Source organism: Astatotilapia calliptera, chromosome 1, assembly GCF_964374335.1.
Source record: "Astatotilapia calliptera chromosome 1, fAstCal68.1, whole genome shotgun sequence".
NCBI classification, from domain to species: domain Eukaryota; kingdom Metazoa; phylum Chordata; class Actinopteri; order Cichliformes; family Cichlidae; genus Astatotilapia; species Astatotilapia calliptera.
In genome coordinates, this window is record NC_137422.1 from 16,148,867 (window position 1) to 16,171,597 (window position 22,731).

The 22,731-nt window shown below is 38.6% G+C and overlaps 2 long non-coding RNA genes across 2 annotated transcripts; one reads left to right on the top strand and one right to left on the bottom strand.

Moving 5' to 3' along the window:
- Positions 1 to 1,569: 1,569 nt before the first annotated feature.
- Positions 1,570 to 6,997, top strand: LOC145420811 (uncharacterized). The gene is made up of 2 exons (XR_013902127.1): positions 1,570 to 2,109; positions 6,166 to 6,997. It is a non-coding gene; the product is annotated as an uncharacterized LOC145420811 (long non-coding RNA).
- Positions 6,998 to 15,568: 8,571 nt separating this feature from the next.
- LOC145420881 (uncharacterized) lies at positions 15,569 to 16,103 on the bottom strand. The gene is made up of 2 exons (XR_013902128.1): positions 15,906 to 16,103; positions 15,569 to 15,824 (listed from the first exon to the last, which is right to left on the bottom strand). It is a non-coding gene; the product is annotated as an uncharacterized LOC145420881 (long non-coding RNA).
- Between the last annotated feature and the right edge of the window lie 6,628 nt (positions 16,104 to 22,731).

The window sequence follows — 22,731 nt, forward strand, 5'->3', positions numbered from 1 at the left end:
GGATTATAGATGGCAGAGAGTTGGTGTCGTAAACCCCCGCCTCTGTTCAAAGATGGTCGCTCACAGTGGACATAGATGGCTTCTTTCACTCCTCTTTCAAACCATCTGTCCTCTCTGTCCAAAATGTGAACATTGGCATCCTCGAAAGAGTGTCCTTTATCCTTAAGATGCAGATGGACTGCTGAGTCTTGTCCTGTGGAGGTGGCTCTTCTGTGTTGTGCCATGCGCTTGTGAAGTGGCTGTTTGGTCTCTCCGATGTAGAGGTCTGAGCATTCCTCGCTGCACTGTACAGCATACACCACATTGTTAAGTTTGTGTTTTGGAGTTTTGTCTTTCGGGTGAACCAGTTTCTGTCTGAGCGTGTTGCTGGGTCTGAAATGCACCGGGATGTCATGCTTGGAGAAAACTCTGAGTTTCTCTGATACGCCGGCTACATAGGGGATGACAGTGTTGTTGCGTCTGTCCTCCCTCGCTGGTGTCTGATCTTCTTTTCTGTGCCTCTTTGCTGACTTTAAGAACGCCCATTTAGGATAGCCGCACGTTTTGAGAGCCACCACAGGACAAGACTCAGCAGTCCATCTGCATCTTAAGGATAAAGGACACTCTTTCGAGGATGCCAATGTTCACATTTTGGACAGAGAGGACAGATGGTTTGAAAGAGGAGTGAAAGAAGCCATCTATGTCCACTGTGAGCGACCGTCTTTGAACAGAGGCGGGGGTTTACGACACCAACTCTCTGCCATCTATAATCCAGTTTTGAGATCCCTTCCCAGACGCCTTAACGCCCACTCACATCCTGGGCCATCTGACCTCAGGAATTTGCATGATAAGGTGGGGCCAGGTTTCACAATGAACACACCCGAAACTCTGGCTGATTTGGACCCACGCCCAGTTTCCCACCTTGGCTCAGGCGATTAGAGGATCATCAGGGGGTCCTTTTGTCCCTCTGTGGGGGGTCACTCCCACTAGGTTTATATCTGGGACTCTCCACCATTTGACCTTAGAACTGAAGAAGCTTCTCGGATGAGAGGTGAAACGTCTTCAAGCAACTTAAAGAAGTCCAGACGCTTTTCTTTGCAAGCTCCTTTGACTATGGTTAACAGAAGGCTTTTCAGGGAGTTTTTAGGACAACTGACAACAACAAATTACAATAGTCCCGCTTAGAACTAATGACTCTATTAAAAGACAATAAGAGATTTTGGTCCATCAAGCACATGGTAATCTGCTCTTACAGCTATGATTGGGGAAAAAAATATGTGTGCTACATTTTAAATTTAAAAGTAGTAAAGAACCATTTACCAAAAGATTTCCTACTTGTAACCCGGGTTAAAAAGATGCATAAATAGTAAAAGATAAGTGAAATCTGAGAATATAAATATCAAAGAGTTCATTTATTTAAATTTTCTTGTATATTTAAAAAGGTAAGAGTTCATGTAAAATGATTAAAAACATGTTTGCATTGTTTAAAATAAGTTATCTTTCTTTTCTTGTGAATTGTTTGTGAGAACTGTAATTTCCTATGGGGGTAAGGTCTGTGAAGGTAACACAGGGTGGAGAAGGAAAAGGAAAAAAGAGACGAGAGCGCGAGAAGAGAGGGCGGTGGTGCGTGAGTTACACGGAGCATCCGGAGAAGTTAGCTTGTTTTTATGTACTAAGAGTAAGTGTGTTTTGACTTTTCGGACAGATAAGTCACAGTGTCGGTAGGCTAGTGACATAACACGTAAAGTTTCAGCGTGAGTCTGCTGGACTGTGTGCTTTGTTTCTTGCGGCCGTGCACGCATTAAGTTAAAGTGAGGCTAACCCAGCCGTTCGCTAATAAGGACTACTGTAGGCTGCCGTTTCGCTGTAGTTGTGGAACGTAACAAGCTGCAGAGGATCGTTACCGAACTGGATAACGACGGACACACCCCAGATAGTCACTCTGAGTGCCCGCGTCACTCAGAGTACCTCTGGCAACGTGGGAAGCTAAAACAGGTAGCTTGTGGAGTACGTGGAGATCACGGACCTTCCTCATCTTTGTGCTACTGCATTCAGAGCGGAGTGTTTCTGACGGAGCTGAAGACAACTTGTTACCTGGATTAAGCTGGTGGGAATTGCACGTCTCACAAGGTACTGAGTTTATTTATTTATCTTTTGCTCATTGAGTGAAGAACTTCCGGTTGGGAGATCGTTTTGGATTTATACTGGATCAATACAGGCCTGCAACGTAGGGTTTATCTCTGCCGGCTTTAGGGTTAGTTTGGGACTATAATTGTTTTATCACTGGTGGTTTACACTGTATGTGTGGAGATTCTGTGTACAGTGGGTAAATTGCTGTGTGTGTTTTTGGTTTGCCTGAATACTGAAATCTGCCATTTTATTATTTTCTTGTTTTCATTGTTTGGTAAATTAAAGGAGGGTTGCAATGCTCTACTTTACATGGTGTATGACATGATTTACTGCACTATAGACACTAGTGTTAATTTTCGCGTGTAGTGCTACTGTTAAGGAATAAGCTTCATTGATCCCAGAAACAAAAGAGAAGTTAATTTAAAACATCGTACGAGAGTACACTAGAAAAAGAACCCAAAGCCCATTTATTTAATGGTATTGAGTAAATGAGGGCTACATACTCTTAGGTGGATCTAGGTGGACTTCTTATGTACAGTTTAACTTGTTCACTGTAATTAGTAGGGGTGCAACAATACACAAAATTCACGGTTCGGTTCGATACTTTGGTGTCACGGTTCGATATTTTTTCGATACAAAAAATGTTGATGCCTTTTTAATTTGTCATTTATTAAAATTATAAATATATATTTTAACTCAAAAGTACAGTTTTTAAATTTAATGTTGCTGAAACAACAAAATAATGAAAAAAATAAATCTATCATAACGCGGGAAATCTCTGTTAACGAGCTACCGCGGATTGCCCCGTGCATGGGGCTGGACGGCGTCAACACGTTAACGAGCTAACTGCGCTAACCCACTAGTTCCTACCAATGTAATTGAGCATTGCGTGACACATCCGACATACTTTTTTACTTGTGTCCATCAGGGTCATACTTCACATGAAAACCAAAATAGTTCCAAACGCCAGATCTGAATGAGGGTGGGGGAGGTTCAATTTCGGGTAGCGTTGAGGCAGTTGCCATGTTGCAATGAGCTTAGCTTCTGTCTCGCTAGCTTGCGCTGCGCTCAGTGGATCTGCGCTCGACAGTGCAGCCTAGGCGGAGTAGTCGAACGCAGATCCACTGAGCTCTCCACACAGACAACATCGTCAGAAGAAAAGTTGATAAAATAAATTTTGTATTGTTCGATACATATGCGTACCGAACCGAAAGCACTGTATCGAACGGTTCAATACCGATACATGTATTGTTGCACCCCTAGTAATTAGCTAACAACCTTAAAAGAAAAAATCGCAACCTTTGTGATTATCCACAAACACCACCTGCAGGTTGCAGGAACGTTCAGCAAATGCCATGTAAGACTGAGTGATGTCTGGTTATGACATCCACTCTAGGGCTGAACGATATATCGCATTTGCGATAATATCGCGACATGATCAAGTGCAATTTTCTAACCGCAAAGGCTGCGATTATACTCTGGACATGTCCAAATTCATGGGCTGCATCCTCCTGAGGCCGCATTTGTAGACCGATTACGTCACAGTGACGTGCCGAAGGCTGTCCAAATTACTACCATATCCCAGAATTCATAGCGCGGCCCAGCCAAACTCCAGTTTCCAGCAATGGCGGCCGCTACTAAGTTTTAAAATTACTCTTACTAATTTTTCTGGGTCACAAAATAAACTTTTAACATATTTTCAGGCGAGAAAGTAGTTGTGTAAACATCAAATATCTGCTCGGTTTATCAAGATATCCCATATTTGCAAAAGTGCTTCGACGTTTTCAGAGGCGTCTGCTACCCACCAGCTCGACAGCTAGCCGGGAGCTCGAGGGTTACTGATGCGGCCGAGAACGGCACAACTCCCAGCACATCATTTTCAGATCACCGCGGAGTTTCGCTGCTCGGGTTAAACGTAATATATAAGTCACTTAGACAACCTAAAAATGTTATTGTTGGGCTTTTTTCAGTGTTTTGTTTGTTCGTGAGTAAATCGGTTTGGCTGAGATTAAAGTTATTAGATTAGATAAAATAAAACTTTATTAATCCCCCGGGTGGGTTCCTCCTTGGTTTTCACACAGCTGACTAAACGTCAAACAGAAAACTTATTAAACAGAAGTATGAGACAGTCGAGAATTTACACCAGTGTCTGGTTATATTTTAGATAGCAAGAAGCAGACGGCCGAGTTTATTAAACTCCACCGAGACAGCGGTGACGCTAATCAGAACTAGACCGTCCAATTTCACGCCTTTAAATTTTAAAGGCGTGTTTGTGTGTGTGTTTATACAATTGCTATTATGTTTGCACTTTATGTGTAATGTTACTGACTGCAGAGATCAGTAAGATGTGTATATTTTTTATTTATTAGTTTTATTTATTTAATATTATTTTTTAATTGAATGACTGTCTAGTAGTTCACAGATGTCGAAAAACTGAGTGTGGTAAAGCCACTGATTTTTTTTATGTATATTTCTGCAATCTGCACATTGTACTGACTTTCATTTTAATGTTTACACCAGGGTTCCTTGTCAGCACTTTATGCTCAGATGTTTGTAAGCTAAAAATAAACTATTGTGTATGTTCAAATATACTGTTGTGATTGAAGAAGTTAAATAAAAATGTCAGTCATCAATTCATGCATCACCTCATGTCATCATAACAGAGGTCTGTCTTCCAGGAAAGAACAGTTTAAAATTAATGTAATATAGTATTGGCCATACTATATGATGTATTGCTTGTCTTTGTTTAATAATACAGAAGACAAAGACCTTAAAAAATAATCGCATCGCAATCGCAATATTGGGGCAAAAAATCGCAATTAGATTATTTTCCATAATCGTTCAGCCCTAATCCACTCACGTCTTATCAGCTAAACCTTGACCACGTTACAGCACAAAATGTCCCTGGGACTGCAGAGCAGTGTGTCAAATCACAGAATTATGTGCCAACTCCATATAGGTCTTATGTCTGCTGCAATTGCTGCCAGGTTTTAGAAGTTGCTGTGAAATAATGAAGCAAACAAAGTTCTGATGAATTTAAAAAAAAACAAAAACCTTTGGAGTCCTCCTAAGACGACTTTTATATTTTCCCTCCAGTCCCAACACAGCGAGTAGTTGTAAATTGAGTGTGTGAATATAAACACTGGCTGCTGGCTGTCTATCTGAAGACACCCACATATGAACTGAAATTACATGCTTCAGTAGTCATTGTATTATCACTCTGTATAGAATCAAATGTGTTTTTATTCTATTTTATTTTATTTTTGTATTTCAACATGTAGCCATGACCCTAATGTTGAAAAGGGAACTATTATGCAGTGGTGAATGTCCAAGGGCTGTTATAAAGTGTTCTTTCTGAGAGACTAGCTCAGGTTTTAGAACACAGTAAAAACTCTGTTTCTAATCAGGGGTTTGTTCTACACTTTCTACCATGTCTATCAAGATATTCCTAACATGGTCATCTCATCCAGAAAGCTCTGGCTATGTGCAGTGTCCCATTTGGTGTTCAAATTCTCTCTTTACAAAAGGGAGCCAATTAAAAGAAAGTTGTTTTACAGGGATGGTGGCCTTAGAGAGAAATGAGCTAAAATGTCTTATATCAAAATAGTGGATGAACTGAAGGTCTGCATCAAAACCCAGTAAAAAAACAATTACGTTTTGAATTACGCAATGGTAGTCAAGCCGAGCCCGAGAATAAAATTATGGAGTCAGAAACGCATCATTTACTTACAAGCTAAACCTTGTGCTATATCATATGTAGTAGAGTCCATCAATAGTTCAGCCAAACACATCCAATTTGTTTTAATCAAGAAGTCATCTATTAATTATGACACTCATTGTGAATATTTTGTCCACAGGCTGAACACCTAAATGATACATTACATGCAGTGTTAAGCAATTTTTCAGTGTATGTCAGATATTATATGCAATGCAAAAATAGATGCTGTTCTAGGGAAAAAAGCTGACATATATCAGTGCCAAGTTTGTCTTAATACACAAGTATTATAACTGAAGTTGTTGCTTTTCATTTTTTGTTTGTTTGTTTGTTTTATGCAGGAGACACTCACAAACATATCTGTCAGGTGAACTGACAAAACGGATTTCTGCATCTTTGACAGGATGAAACACAACTGTCACCGCAAATGGACTCACTGTAGATGTGGAACACACAACATATTAGATGAAGGACGTGCAAGTGCTGTACTTCACCAATTTTTGCTTTGGGCAAGGACATAGCTCAGGTAGTTGTGTGACATTGTTGTTTGTCGCTCACCTCAGCACAGCCAGTGGTCAATTTGAATTTTCCCCAGGCTAGACCAAAGGGATGTCAGGCCAAGGCTTAAAGTTAATTTAACCCTACATTTAACTTTGTATGCCGTCTTTTGTATTTCAAGGAGACTTTTATGCTTATAGTCAAAAGATAACAGTATTGCGAGGTAAAATATTTAAATAAACATTGTATTTATTAGTATTTAAGGGATCCATGACATGCTAATTAAGTTTTCACCTTTGCTTTAGAGTGATATATTGACTTTTTGTACATGAAGTAGTTGATATGAAAGTAGTTGAAATCTCTCCCACTGAAAACACTATTTGTGAACTGCACTAGCAATTTTTTCTCGTATTTTATGGAGAGAAATATGTCTCAAAAACGTTGCAAATGCATACAGTGTGATCCACATGCATAAACTAAGCGTTGGATCATACTGTACACAAGTGTGTACGATGATTTGTGTATAACTTTTTAACGCTTGTGGAACATATCATAAACATTTGCAACCCTCTGGAAACATATTTCTCTCCATATTATCTCTGGAGCATGTAACATATTTGTATAATCCTTCGTTAGTGGTAAGTTTGTCATTTTATTAAAAAAGGAAGAATTAAACTGCTGTCTTGACATTTCTATTTAATCACTAAAACTGCTTGTCAAAATCTACTAGTGGCTTTTGGCATGTTTTCTGTAATAGCTGTGCATTTTACATTAAATGACAAGCAAGATTAGGATAAAGGTCAGAAATAAGATGTTGTTAGCTGATATTGAAATTGAATAAAAAGCACAAGATTTGTTTCAGCAGCAATGTAACTAAAGGAAATTGGCATGTATTTATTAATATTAGCCTTGTTCGGTACAATAACAATAAGTATCTGTTTTTGGAGAACCCAGTAGATGATTTTCTTTTAGATTTAAATCGCTCCACAGCAACTTGAAAATCCTTACATCGTTAATGTGGCTAATATTATTATTGGCTCTGATCCTATGGACAGAAGCCTGGGGCAATACTAAAACTGTAATGCTAAGGAACAATCAGAAATAGGATATTAAAGACCATTGAAATAAACAATAGAATGACTGTTTTTCGTTAAGATTCCCTGATGGTAATCGTAAAAATAAAATGACTATCTGTCCTGGTTCCAGCTCTGGATGCAGTTTGTTGTCATCTCTTTGATGGCTATGCTTCCTTGGTTTAGTGACTGTAACTAACGTTATTTTTCTTACTTTTTCTGGACTGACTCAGCAAAGTACACTTTTTAAGAACAAGGGTATAAACCGATAGCTTACTGAAGGAAATATTATTTGTAATAATTACATGCCTCTATCTGACCGTGTCCATGGACCAAGACCATGCGTTGGGTCACTTTTGATGTCTGTGTACAAGTATTAAATGTTTTTTAAATCACAACATTATATGCAGACTTTTTTTTTCTTAAGTAGTACAAAGCCATAAAATAGCAGTTTTTCTAAAGAAGAGTGTTAGATTTGTATTGTTGGTTGTCATTTATGATTAGAGATATTTAACCAAATATGCTTAGAGGTGTATAATCGATTGTGTAGTGATAGGATGTGTGATCCTTAGGAGTCTGCAAAGCCTTCGTGTGCGTTCCAGTGTTCTGGCATGCACACTCACAATCTTAGGGTCATGGGAAGAGGTCGTATCTTTTCTTGTTGATATATGGTATAGCAAACACATCTATATCTGTTTTACTCTAAGTGCCTTTTGTTTAGATGAACTGCTGGACTTCCAGACCAGCAGGTTTAGGGAAGTCGTTTATGGGGTCACACTCTGACCACACACACACACACACATGCTTACACAGTGCACAGGCAAGGTACTCTTTGTTTGTATGTATACGTCATATGTTAATGAACTTATGTATATTCATGTAACCTCAATAAAAGAGCAGTGTTACAAGGGAGTGGACAAGAGCAACTGGGGTCAAGCGAAGGAACAACGTTTGTCCAGTTGGTCTCCCTCGTATACGAGCATTGACACCAAGCAGAGCGCTTGGTGTCAATGCTTTTTGCTGTGTAACTGAATTGTCTTGAACATTCCAGCGAATAGGTTTAAGCTACAAACCTATCAAAGAGGAAAAGAGCAGGAGGTGACTAGAGGAGACCTGAATGTCATCACATCATGGATTATCAGACAGTTTTCTCGGCTGAATTAAGTGAATTCTATGTTTCTTGTCCACCCTTTAATTTTATCATAAGTACTAATGAAGGCTGTAAAAGTTTGAAGACAAATGTTTCAGACAAACTCCCCAGTCAGACTCATAGTCTTTACAAGGAAGCTAATATAACATGATCGAAAATGTTGGCATTTTCTTAACATCTTAACATTAATTTCAAATTTGACAAGTCAGTATCTAGGCTACAAACAGGCATTCTAATAAGGGTAATGTTTAATGCCTGTAAATGTTTTGACCTTTTCTCAGCATCTCTCCTTTTTTACATACCCATTGTGCCACATAATATATGTATGTAAAAAGAACATCACTTACAATAGCAAGGAAAGGGCTTGGAGAATGCAAAGCAGGAGTAACCTTGATTGTAATTGCTTGTACAATACCTCCTTTACATGCATAAGTTAGGTGTTCACAGCAGGACAACTCCAGAGGGAATAGGGAGCTATAGATGGATATTATTTTACCCATATACCCCACAAAAGAAGGCCTGGTTCAGCGAATGTTACTCTGAGAGCTTTGATAGAGCCTACAGCGCTGAAAATTTTGTTTAGCTTAGTACTTCCAATATTTCAACTAATTCATCTTAGTCACATCTTCATCAGTCAAGGTAAAAGCTTGTAAAATCTCTCTGTTTACTTAGATATACTGTGGAAATTGCCCATTTATGTCTTCAAACATAGTCCCTTGACCCTAATTCAATGAGGAAGACATTAGGGGAGAGTTTGAATGAAGAGAAGGAGCAATGACAAAGACTATGGAAAAAACAGAATTTTCACTTTCCTCTGTTTATTGTTCATATACCTTCTATGTCGAGCTGTGCTATGGTTTAGACAAAGACATGACATGATTTTCTTTTGTTCTTTTTGCCTTTTTTTAAGTACAACGTAATTGGTATTTCAGAACCATTTATCTAGTTTGGGTCCAAGGAAGACTGAGGTTCTCCCGGCTGTCACAGAGCAAAAGCTGTGGTACACCCTGGTCAGGTCAGGCCTGTCATATGGCTAACACAGAAATATTTACACCTGCAGCCAATATAGAACCACCAATTAGCCCAACAGCCATGTCTTTCGATTGTGGTAAGAAGCACAGAGAACATGAAAACTCAACACAGGCCCCAACCTCAGGGCACTCTTGCTGTAAGGTGACAGTGTTAACAACTGCACCAGCGTGCGACACAAAATGTTGACATTAAATAATTTTGTTGCAAGAGAAGAACGTGACAGGAGTCCTTTTGATTTTCAGTCAATCATGCAATGAGACGTACAATGTGTGAACACTATACTGTTGTATAAAGTCCAGTGTGTAGCAGCTATAGTCAGTAAACGAGCAGACTAAATTACCTAATCTTCACAGATGTTTGACTTTAGTCTTCAGACTGTGGTGGAAATGCATACAGGAAATGCTCTAAAGGAACCTTTCAATCATTTCCTTGAAAATAGCTGTTGGGAATAATATTTTGAATCCTCTGAGTGGACTATTTGGCTTGCTATTAGTCATAACAGATGTTTGACTGATATTTGTCATTTGCCATGGCAACTGCTGAAAATGGGTGTTGACTATAGTTGGAGCATTCAAAATAATTTCAGCAGAAGTAAAAAAAAATAAATAAATAAAAAATGCTTGCCTACCTGCCATGCCCAAGGACTCAAAAAAATTTTTCTCTGGAGGCAAATTTTATTTTTGTTTTTACTTTTTCTTGATTACTGAAGTCATTTGCTTCAATATTTAACATTCAAAATTAAAAAAAAAAACAAAAACTAAAAAATTGCAAAGAAGGCATTGTAAAAATAAAATCCAACCAACTGATCAATAATCAAAGAAGATTTTATTATTTTGACTTGCATCAAGAAAACAACTAGTCAGTTGAAATATAATATCCTGTATTTCTTCCATCAAAAGAAATTTATATTCTTTTGGCCAAGGAACTGACTGGATTAGAGGTTCCCACTTCACTGCTTTTACTTAATAGCAACCCTCCACCCCACTGCACCTCCCCCATTGCTGAAAAACATGTATTGATCCCTGTAGGGAATGCCCTTCTATCAGTGTAACTAATAGTGTGAAGGCAAGAGAAGATCCTGAGGTCTAATATTGACAAAGTCACAGGTTGTAACATCAGCATGAGAACAGCATAACATCATAAAACAGTGGCATTTAGATCAAAATTATACTTTTATTGCATTTTTTTCTGACATGTAACCTAAAATATTTTTATTTAAACATGCACAAAGACAGCACAAATGTACAAACTTGTATACTCAAATGCTTTAGATTTAAGAGAAAAAATAATAATAAAATTTCCACTTTAAATAGATTTTGATGATACACAAACTTTTAATGTGGATATGTTTTTCTTCCCTAATACTTTTCCCTATTATCTGTCTTTGTGAACTGTAACTTGGATCACCACCAATTGTGAACTTTGAGGTAGCTATAAGAAGAGACTAGCTTGGAGAAGAAACTAAAGAGATCCTTTAGTTGTTATGTGAGAAAAAACAGCCTATTACCTAACCCTTTTATATCCTAAGTAATATTAGCTGGCTTGTTAGATCTTGTTAGACTTGTAGTTAAGACCGCCTAAACCGAGACCAAGACAATACCATGACCAGAGGGTATCGAGACCAAGACAAGACCAAGACCACGTAAAAGTGGATCTTAAGTTGGATTTAGAGTTGGATGTCTCGAGACCGGTCTTGGTCAAAAATAAATTGTACTTTTAAGATGGGCCTCTTGGCTCCCAATACCCCTTTTAGTTTGAAATAAGCAAATAGAATAGGGTCTTTATACTAAGCAAAAACATGGCGACTTGTTAATTATAATAATGAATAGTTATAATAGGCAACAATAAAACAAAACATGAATGTTATCTTAGCCATTCTAATTCAAAATACTAATCACATGTGCAAAACAAAATATGAAACAGAATAACACAATGGAAGCTAATAAATTTCTTGCCTTTCTTGTCAGTAATCAAATTAGAAAAATGATGACAACTGTACAATTGTTCATTCATTTAATATTGGGAGGGATTACATTTCCATGGAATACAATGTTGCCTCCATTAAAAGTCACAACCAAAAGCTTATTTGGAATGTTAAATCATAAAATACACATAAATACTTTGAGATTAACTTTATATTGTTTATTTTTATCTTGTTAACCTTTTAATATACTAAAATTAATTCTCTAGTTATATATTCTGTTTAGTAATGAAAAAATAAGTTCAGCACATTCTTATACATCCACTGTAGCAGTTAATGATATGTCTTTGAATGCCACTGCCTGCTGGGATAGGTACATCTCAGTGGCGCTTAGGGACTGATGGTAGAAGTGATGGCACTGCCACTGAGCAAAGAATCCCCAGAGGTATTTTCAGGGAAATATGCTGTGGACAGCAGAATGGCCTCTATTGCCCCAGGGATATAAAAAGAAGAGAAAACATGAGATACATTTCTGAACTAGTCAATGATGGTGTCTGCAGTCAAGGGGCTATCTGAGGAAAGAAATGAAAGTTAACACTTAAGGAAATAGCAAAGGCACTAGAAATGCAGTAGTATTGTATCTGAAAATCTGCTCCCCGAGAGCAGATCAAGCTTTTTAAATCATGATTTAATTAGAATTAGAATTCTTCTACAGACGGAGGGGAAACGTGAAGACAGAATAACAAAAAATTTTACACTTCAAAAGGCTGATATGAAAATGAAGTTGACACATGGGTAACCAGGCCTCTATGTGCATTCATAAGTGTGATCATTGTTAGATGCAAAACCTGACACTGACTATAGCTGCCTGAAGGTTCTCAAACCTTTTTTTCTGTCTGTCTTGATTGAATATCTGAATTCTTCAGTTTTTGATTTTCCACACAGTGCTACAGCACAGTTGTCCATTAGTTATTATCCCCTTTCAGAGCTGGACTGGTAATCTGGCATATCAGGTATTTTCAACAATTTCGACGCACCTTTTGGCTAATGGGCCACTTGCTGGTCTTGGGACTGCAAGCCACTTCAGGTGACTGCAAGCCACTTCAGGTGACTGCAAGCCACTTCAGGTGACTGCAAGCCACTTCAGGTGACTGCAAGCCACTTCAGGTGACTGCAAGCCACTTCAGGTGACTGCAAGCCACTTCAGGTGACTGCAAGCCACTTCAGGTGACTGCAAGCCACTTCAGGTGACTGCAAACCACTTCAGGTGACTACATCATGAAGCTCATTGAGAGAAAACCAAGGGTTTGCAGCACTGTCAACAAAGTAAAGGGAATCTAGAATATAAGACATGTTTAGAGATATTTATCTTTTTCTTCTTAGCTACATGATTCCATGTATCTTGCTTCACATGTCTGATGTCTTCAGTGTCTATCTACAATAAAAAAGTAGTCAAAGTAGTAAAAATAAAGAAATTAAATGAGAAAGTGTGCCCAAACCTTTCACTGGTAGTGTACAGTCTTAGGGAGTAACAGAATAAATGTACCAGCGTTACATATTTAAAATACAAAATATAAGTAACTGTATTCCATTACAGTTACAGTTTAAATAGGTGATAATTAGAATACAGTTAATTTGTTGAAATAAATGAATTACATGGCGGTCTTTTCCTGTTTCTTTTCATAGGCTATTTCCTCTCTATCCCCTCTCTAATTCTGGTAATTCCACGCATTGCCGGAAATGTGTTGCAAGATAATGTGATAGACAAATGTTAAAGATCTTTATCATTATGTGATATGAAGAGTCAGTTCATAGTTGTTTTTCCTTTTTTGTATGAAAAAGCAAAATTTCAAGAATGTTTGAAAATTTAGGAACCTACAGTTACACTGTCACGGTCCGCTGTGGCAGACCGTGTGGAGAGTGTGTGGAGGACTCAGGTGCAGACACAGGAGAGGACACGAAACTGAGTTCGAACGAAAAGCGAGCCTTTATTGTGGCTGAAAACAAGGAGTGCAAACAAGGCAAAAGTGCAGTGACAAAACTAAACTATGACTAAACTGGGAAGGTGATACCAGGATAAACTATGAAGACACAGGAAACCATAACTATGAATACAAGGGCCTGGCTGTGACAACATGGAGGGTGGGAACACAGATGACGCAACACAGACTACATGAAACACAGAGACTAAATACACATGAGGGATGATCAGGGGAAGTGGCCACACATGGGAGCACAGCACAGGACAGGAGAGGTGAAACTAAATACACTGACATTGAATACAGACTTTCAAAGTAAAACAGGAAACATGGAGATTAGACATGACATGAACTAAACATAACCATGCAGACATGAGGCATGAAACAGGGAGACTTAGTACAGGGGGAGATGACATAAACAACTAAGGAACAAGACTAAACAGCAATCTAGAAATTAACTAGGTGAACTACGCTAGGCACAAATGAATACAAAAGATACATAAAACTCAAACACTGGGTCGCTCGACCCAGGACCATGACATACAGCTCCAAAAACATTAAAAGGAGACACCATTTTAACAGATAATCTGATTTCTTCATTACAAATCACTGTACAGTAATATAACAATGAAATAATCTGAAGCCTACAATACTTTGCCACTTTCCCTTACTGACTTATGCATTTATAAATGCTTAAAATGCTATATTTCTTTGAAAAATGCTCAAAAACATTTAAAAGAATGTCATGTTATGACCAAATTTGGAAATGATCACGAAGAGATAGTGTGTCTGGATGCTCATTCAGTGTCCTGGCTTCATTTTCATTCAACATCAGTTGCACTGATTAGACTGTCAGTATAATGTGCTCTTTGCCCTTTGCAGCTCCTATGGACTTCATAAGAACAGATACTTTGGTGCTAGGCCAATGCCACAAAGTGATCTAGTACTTTTTCAGTAGCAATTTGCCCTCTTCCCGATTTCTTAGTTTTTTCACTTTTGTCGCATTTACATCATCAAACATATTTTAATATTAGATAAAGACAAACCAAGTAAATACAAAATGAAGTTTTTAAATGATGACTTTATCTATTACGCGAAACAAGCAACCCCAACCTATCTGGCAGTATGTGAAAAAGTTTTGAATGAGAGAGATGCCACCAAAAAAAGGATTAAGCAGCTAACACTTATTTAAGCTGCCCAATAACAGGCATCTGGACTAAATCAGTGTGGATTTCAGGTTTTAACTTGAATGTTTATACTTTGCCTTACCATTATTATTGGCCAGTTGTAACAGCTGGCATATTTCAATTAAATTTTATTTATATGGCGCTAAATCACACCAACAGTCGCCCCTACAATAATACGATAATACGACAGAGAAAACCCCGACAATCATATGACCCCCCCTATGAGCAAGCACTTTGGTGACTGTGGGAAGGAAAAACTCCCTTTTAACAGGAAGAAATCTCCAGCACGACCAGGATCAGGGAGGGATGGCCATCCAGTTGGGGTGAGGGGAGGAACACAGGACAAATGCTGTAAAAGACAGCCAGAGATTAATAACTAAATATTAAATGCAGAGAGGTGTATAAATGGGTGCATATGTGGTCTTAATGATCCACAAACATTAACAAATGTTATTGGGTTTGAACTATTAAAGCAATAGTGCATAATGTGAAATGTCTTCTGTCTGAAAGTTATTACGTCTGTGTGTGTTTGTGTGTGAGCACATAATGTCTAGGCAGTACTGCCCATATTCTCCTTCTTAATCTAAGAAGCACTGATATTTTTAAGTGACTTCATGATGGTACTTTTGTGTTACCTTGGCCTATGGGGCCAAACATACATATGGCATTTATCTGACACTTTTCTCATCTTACTGGGCACTTAAAGTGCTTTAGACTACCACATTTAACCATACATTCATAGAGCATTGTATACTTTACACTTCAAGCACTTTAGCTACCTCGCAATTGTGGTCGATTAAGAATCGCAGTTTAGCCTAACATGCATATATTCTATGCATGATTTTTTTTTAATTGGTTTTGTCACAGATTAGTAGGCAGAGGACTCACTCGCAGGACTCTGAAGTTTAGAGAGAGGGTGAGGGTTTATTTGAAATGTGACACCAAGTGAGAATATATACATATATACAGTGGAACAGATAACACGGGGCTCCAGGGAGTAGGGCGGGGTCCGAAGGGAAGGTCCAAGACGGGGGTACACACACGCTCTTCTTCCACTCGATCCGTAACTCAAAAATGTCCACACTAAGAAGCTCACGCTCACTCACACACATCCACAGAAATCCGGACGGCAGGGAAGACGGGCAGGGAGTCTAGAAGGCCTGTACACAGAGGAAAAAACAAAGTCAGGAGGAAACTCTAGGGGATCAAAGGAACATTTTCATAGGTTACACTACACTGACACTTGGTAATGTGACGATCCAGCGAGGAAGCAGCCTCTCTTGCCATCTTAAGTAGTCTGCCAGGATCAGTGTGAATGAGCCACAGGTGTGTGTTCAGGGTGGGTTCAGAGGCGGGGAACCAAGGTCCAGTTCCGCCCTGGTGGGAGAGGTTAAGACAAACAATACACACACCACGACCTCTCCAGATCTTGAGAACCATGACAGGTTTAGTCATTGCCTCAAATTTAAACGTATTGCTTCAACAGCAAATTTAATATCAGAAATAAAACCAAGCTGGTGAAGCAGTTTAGAGTTGCATACTATATTCATATTGTATCAGTGAGGGGAAACCTTTTCACCCACACAACATAACAGTAGGTCACGGTTGCATGTAAAATCTATGCAAATGCGCTGCTCACCCAGAATACATAATTAATAGAGAGCAATTAAAATGTGACTATGAAATGATATGTGTTAGGATACACAGCTTGTTTTCAGCCAGTGGCAGGAGGCAGGCCTAATTTCTGAAGCTTTTGGTTATTAAATAAAGCATGAGCAGCTGTGAGTTGTACACTTATCACCTTGTGAAATTCTATAACTGAGGAGATCTGGACTGCTGATGCCACTATACTGTATGTAGACCCTTTTACAGGTTTTCCCTTAGACACAAAAAAGAGATTAATGAGATGGCAGCACCACTGGACATCTAATGTTTGTCCACTATAACAAGCTTTCTGACCTTCAAGAATGGAAGTGTACTTGGGAGCTAAGATCGAATGCCTTTCCTTACATTTTCCTCCTCCCATTCAACCCACATGGAGTAATTGCACAGATTAAATTTCATGCAGTATTTTGGCTCGAATTTTACCCGAGGACATCCTGTTTCCCATTGAATACTATTGATTACTTACCTACACTTAAACAAACCACTTTGAAACATATACACGTAGACACAGATATACACTCATACACAGAAATGTGAGCGCACACTTCTTTGTATCAACAAGAGACTTTTACAGGCAGAATGTAAATTAGCAAATCCCAAAGGTAATTAAAAACCAAGCCCCTAACTTATTGCATGAAGCCTATCTGGCTAACAAACACCTGTGCTGTTCAATTAGGAAGGCTTTATTTGTATATCTTAATGGAGTGCAACTCTCTTTAGTTAATTTAAAGATCATATATTCCATTTCCATCTGTGCATGCATTGTAGTGATTATATTTAAAAAGGTGATATTCAGTTCAGGAGACACATTTGTAGGGTTTGTGACAGGAATGATTCACATTAAAAATAATTGTGTTGTATCGTCAAAGACATAAAACGGGCAAAAAGAGTTTCATCCTTATATAGTAATATGAAAATAGTGAGTCAAATAAAACTGCGATAATAATACAGGACAAGTTATTTATGATCAACTTAAAAATGACAAAAATCTGGTTTGTCCCTTATTCAACAAACGTTGTTGATGTATGGTAGCATACAAGTGCAATGTCCACTTTAGCAAGATAACTCTCTGTGTGCATGATTGCTATCTGTTGCGAAATTTCTTCTGCTGCAAGATCTGTGATATTTTTTTGCACGTACTGCCAATTTCCACATTTTCATGAGATTTAAATGCTAGGTGTTGACTAGCCTTTAAATTACCATGCTTTTTTTTTCTTATCGAGCAATATGTTGGTGAATTTTCTGGTAGGCTCAGAATCCACTTGTGGTTCATCTACAACTTTTGGACACACATCCTCACATTCTTTTCAAATATTCTTCGATAGGATGCAAAATTTAAAGTTGACTGCAAACTACCAAGCCCCCTAGGCAATGCCAAACCAAAACATTTCTGGCAACATGTTTTCCAGTTGATACAAGGTTCTTCTCTTGAAAAGCTGTCTTTGGTGCATACCTAACATGTCAACTTTTAATGTTTCTAGACAACTTTGATTTGTTTGTCCAGAGCACAGTAAATGAAAAGGCCTGGGGGCAGATGTGAAGGGAGAAATGTGCATATGGATTATTTTACAATTTATAAAGTGTCAAATAGTTTTACATTAATCTCATTCGTAGTGATATTCCACAGTCATGCACAAGCCAGATTTCCATTCCCATCAATCAATCAATGAATTTAGACACAAGTTATTACACTACGCTTAAGATAAGCACTGAAGCACTTACTGTATCTAAACCTGAGGACTGGTAAAATGGACACACGTTTTTTTTGGTGGTCTTAGCTCAGAAATTAAAAACAGAAAAGAAAACCAACTGAAATTTATTAAAAAGTACCTGCTTCTAAATGGAAATTATGATTCTAATTTTAGGGTTTAATTTTAGGGTTTGTTTCTTTTCACACCTTGACTCATGTGATCCGGTAGAGGATCATTAGGGGGTCCATTGTCCCTCTCGGGGGGAAACACTACCAGGCTATACAGCAATGACATTGGAATGTCGTTCGGACTGGAGAAGTGTAGTCGGATGGTAACAAAGACAGGGAAGGTAGTCAGAACTGAGGGGATTGAACTACCAGAAGGCAACATTGCAGACATAGAGGACAGTTACAAGTACTTGGGGATCCCGCAGGCGAATGGGAACCATGAAGAGGCCGCTAGAAAAGCTGCAACCACCAAGTACCTGCAGAGGGTCAGGCAAGTCCTGAGGAGTCAGCTGAATGGTAAGAACAAGATCCGGGCCATCAACACGTACGCCCTGCCCGTGATCAGGTACCCTGCTGGGGTAATAGGCTGGCCAAAGGAGGAGATAGAAGCCACTGACATAAAGACAAGAAAGCTCCTTACCATGCATGGAGGGTTTCACCCCAAGTCCAGCGCCCTGAGGCTGTACGCTAAGCGGAAGGAAGGGGGCCGGGGACTGGTGAGTGTCAGCACCACAGTCCAGGATGAGACAACGAACATCCAAGAATACATTGGGAAGATGGCCCCAACTGACCGAGTGCTCAGTGAATACCTCAGGCAGCAGAAACCCAAGAAAGAGGAGGGAGACGAGGAACCATCATGGAAGGACAGGCCCCTGCACGGTATGTACCACCGGCAGATAGAGGAGGTGGCTGATATCCAGAAATCCTACCAGTGGCTGGACAAATCTGGACTGAAAGACAGCACAGAGGCACTAATCATGGCAGCACAAGAACAAGCTCTGAGTACAAGATCCATAGAGGCTGGGGTCTATCACACCAGGCAAGACCCCAGGTGCAGGCTGTGTAAAGATGCCCCAGAGACAATCCAGCACATAACAGCAGGGTGCAAGATGCTAGCAGGCAAGGCATACATGGAACGCCATAACCAAGTGGCTGGCATAGTGTACAGGAACATCTGTGCCAAGTATAACCTGGAAGTCCCGAGGTCAAAATGGGAGATGCCCCCAAGGGTGGTGGAGAATGAGCGAGCTAAGATCCTGTGGGACTTCCAGATACATTTACATAAATGTACAAAATATGTTTAGAAAATTAAAACAATGTTTGTATTAATTGTGTTTAAAAAGAATCAATGTTTTTTTATATTCCCTGACTAGCAAATCCACTTTTTGTTTGCCTCAATGCACACCATGATGAAAAACGCTGCCTACCCCACCTGCTCATTAATCAGTAAGGCAGTGCAGATGGTGTTCTTTGACAGAAAAGAAAACATGGACAGCTATCAACATTTTTGTTGCTAATTAATCCTTCAATTCTTAGAATGGAATGGAACATAAATTAGACTAAAAGTAGAGGAAAGTAAAGTCACACAACTTTATGTAATGCACAACGTGTCTGTTCTAAGCGCTTATCCTTTTTTAATCACTGGAATTAAGCTTCATAAGTGTTTTGCTTGAGTTTTGCTGTATCACATCTTCCTCTCTCTCAGGAATGGTAATTATTTGTTTATGTTCTGCTTTTCTTTTACAACCTAAACTGTGATTAAAGAAAAGAGGGGTAGTCAGCACAAAGAAATACCTGAATTCATTTAAAAAGAAGAAAAATGAAAGAAAAAAAACATCTTTAGTATACAACAAATATATCTTCTGACATAAATGCTGAATACACCAACAATATGTGGGTTTCTGTTAATGTACAAACAAATGTTACATTTTGGAATGTTACATTTTTTTCTATCTGTTTCTGAACACACATTTGTATATAATACATTGCAGCAGGATGTTCGTTTTGTGTCAGAAGCTTATATTTTTCATAAAGAAAGCAGGAAGCTTCACTATATGGCAATCACAAAAAACGATGTAGCAATCAACCCAGACCAGTTTTTAACAGTTAAACCTATTCTAACTATGCAACATATTTTTACTTGTATTTTAATATGTCTAACTAATAAAAAGCGCATGCCAAAAGGTATCAAAGCAGTGTTGAAGAAACAGAGAATCACTTTCACACCCACATTTTATCCTGCCAGGGCATAGATTGAACCAGCCTTTCAGTCACAAGGCTCTGGCCTTTTGACATCGACTGCCGGTTCAAAGAAGTTTAGACAAATCAAAACCCACATAAGTTTTTAAACTCACTGTAATGAGTCCCATTTGGTTTCCTGTAAAATGGTAAAGTACAGGTTGCAAAAGTGAAATGATACTATTTACGTGTTAAAGGTGTGAAATGAATTATAGGGCAAATAAATTTGAGAGTGCCACCTATGCAGTGTGAGCATTGGCAGTACAGTGCAGCAGTGGTTAGTGCTGTCTCCTCACAGGAAGTAGATCCTGGGTTTGACTCCAGCCTGGCACTTTTCTGCATAGAGGTTGCATGTTCTCCCTTTGTCAGTGTGGATTCTCTCCAGGGACTCCAGCCACCCTCTCAGAGACATGCAGAGACATGAGGTTGAGTTAAATTAATTTTCTAAATTGGCTGTAGGTGTAAATGTATTGACCCTAATCTTTCTGTTTTGGAGTGGAGCTATACCCTGTGACAGACTGGTGACCACCTCTTGCCCCGTGGCAGTTGGGATAGGCTTCACTGGCTCAATATTGTATGAACAGAAGAAAATGGAAGTATATCTAAGAAAAGACAGACATAGACAAGTACTCTGAGTCACAGAGAAAAGCAATACTATAACAGCACTGCAAATTCACATATACAGCGTTAAAAGTAAAGATTAAACTTTCAAATTCAAAAATGACAAAAACAGAAAGTTCATTTTTACCTTCAAGGTTGCAAAGACAGGCCGGCCTATTAGCGAACTGTGATTTAACTCTAGCAGGGAATTTTTACATGTCTTTTTTTTTTTTTTTAAAAACAGGAATTTTCACCACATTCAGAGTGCTAGCATTTACTCAGTAACTAATGGGCTTATAATTTTCATTTTTGTTCTTTTTTTTGACCTTTTCAGCACTAAACTGCTGCTATAAAAATGTCAGCAAGGTTCAAAAGAATATAAGTATTTGTTTGAGAATACAGGAGTTACCCCGTTAGTCTGTAGTTTGAACATCTTGTTTGAATACTTGAGCTGTTGTCAGTCTGTCTTTTATGGCACCCATCACAAGATTAGCCTGTGCCAGTTGAGGTAAAGCAAAAAGGACTAAAGAAAACAACAACAGTTCAGATTCATTTCATATTTGTTTCATCAGAATCCTGAAATTATTCCATTTAAAAGAAAGAAAGACACACAAAAAATCCCTGAAAATGTTTAGATCAATAAAGGGTATTTCTTTCTTGTTCATTCTTTGTAAAGACCAGAATTCAACCCCCACCAGACTGCATGACTGTAGGCTTGGACATTCATCATCATCTTTCTGTTCTGGTTGTGAATACTGAAGTCTGGTTCCCATATGGCAGTTGTGATGACTGAATAAGAATTTAAATCTTTGATTGAAAACATTTCGCATTCAGTAGCCACGAGGAATTCCACTGCCAGCATGTGAAATTAATGACTTTGGCAAATCTGAATCTTTTATTTGATCTGGATTTTCCCAGCAGATGATGATGCTCCATGCCTGCGCTTTTAAATACACCACTGGAGGCATGGCTGATAGAAAGATCCTGGCACACAATCTGGTGCATGAGCCTGGATCTCAGTTCCAACGCACAGCTGAGCAAATACTGTTACCTTTTAGACTGGAAGAAAAGTCAATTTAATTTGTACAACAAATCATAAAGTGAATAGCAAATAAATATGAAGAGCAAATAACCTGTGTGAATGTAAATTGAGCTCTTTAGTGCAGCAGATACTCTGAATGCAAAAAGAAAATAGAAGAAGTTGGATCTATGTATTGTGTAGAATATTAGTGATACACTATTTCCAAACAGAAAAACAGGTTGATAATCAAGTCATATTTGGTATATGCTCACACTGAAATGCATATAGAGCTCTTCTGTATCTGTATCAGTCTTAACCTCCATAGTGAGGAATGTTTCTCTGGAAGCCACAAGTAAGTTACAGAAAGATATTAAAATCATCATCTTCCATTCCCTGCTTTGTTGTGTCTGGACCACTTTATTGTGCAATTGTGCTTGCAAGGGTTTGGATTAATTTTCTCATAAATAAAGTATAATGGGTATAAATAAGTATTGACTATGTTTAATTGATTTTGGGAGTGATTTGTGTGTTTTCATCTTCCACACATTATAAACTACTGAATGATTAGTAAAGCAATCTAAAAAATTACAAATGAAATTACAGGGCAGTAAATGGGAAAAATCAACAAAGTGTTTTAGGGGGTTTTGTGTGTGTTTTGGGGTTTTTTCCCACTGGAATGTTGCTGGTGGATTACTACTTTTTAAAAAAAGATGTTTCCTCATTTGGTGTTTTGTTCATCCATCCATAAATCCATTTGCCGCCAGTTAGCCAGGTTGTGAGTGCAGCAGACTAAGAAGAGATGCCCAGACCTTACTCTGTGCAGCCCCGTCCTCCAGTTTTTTTT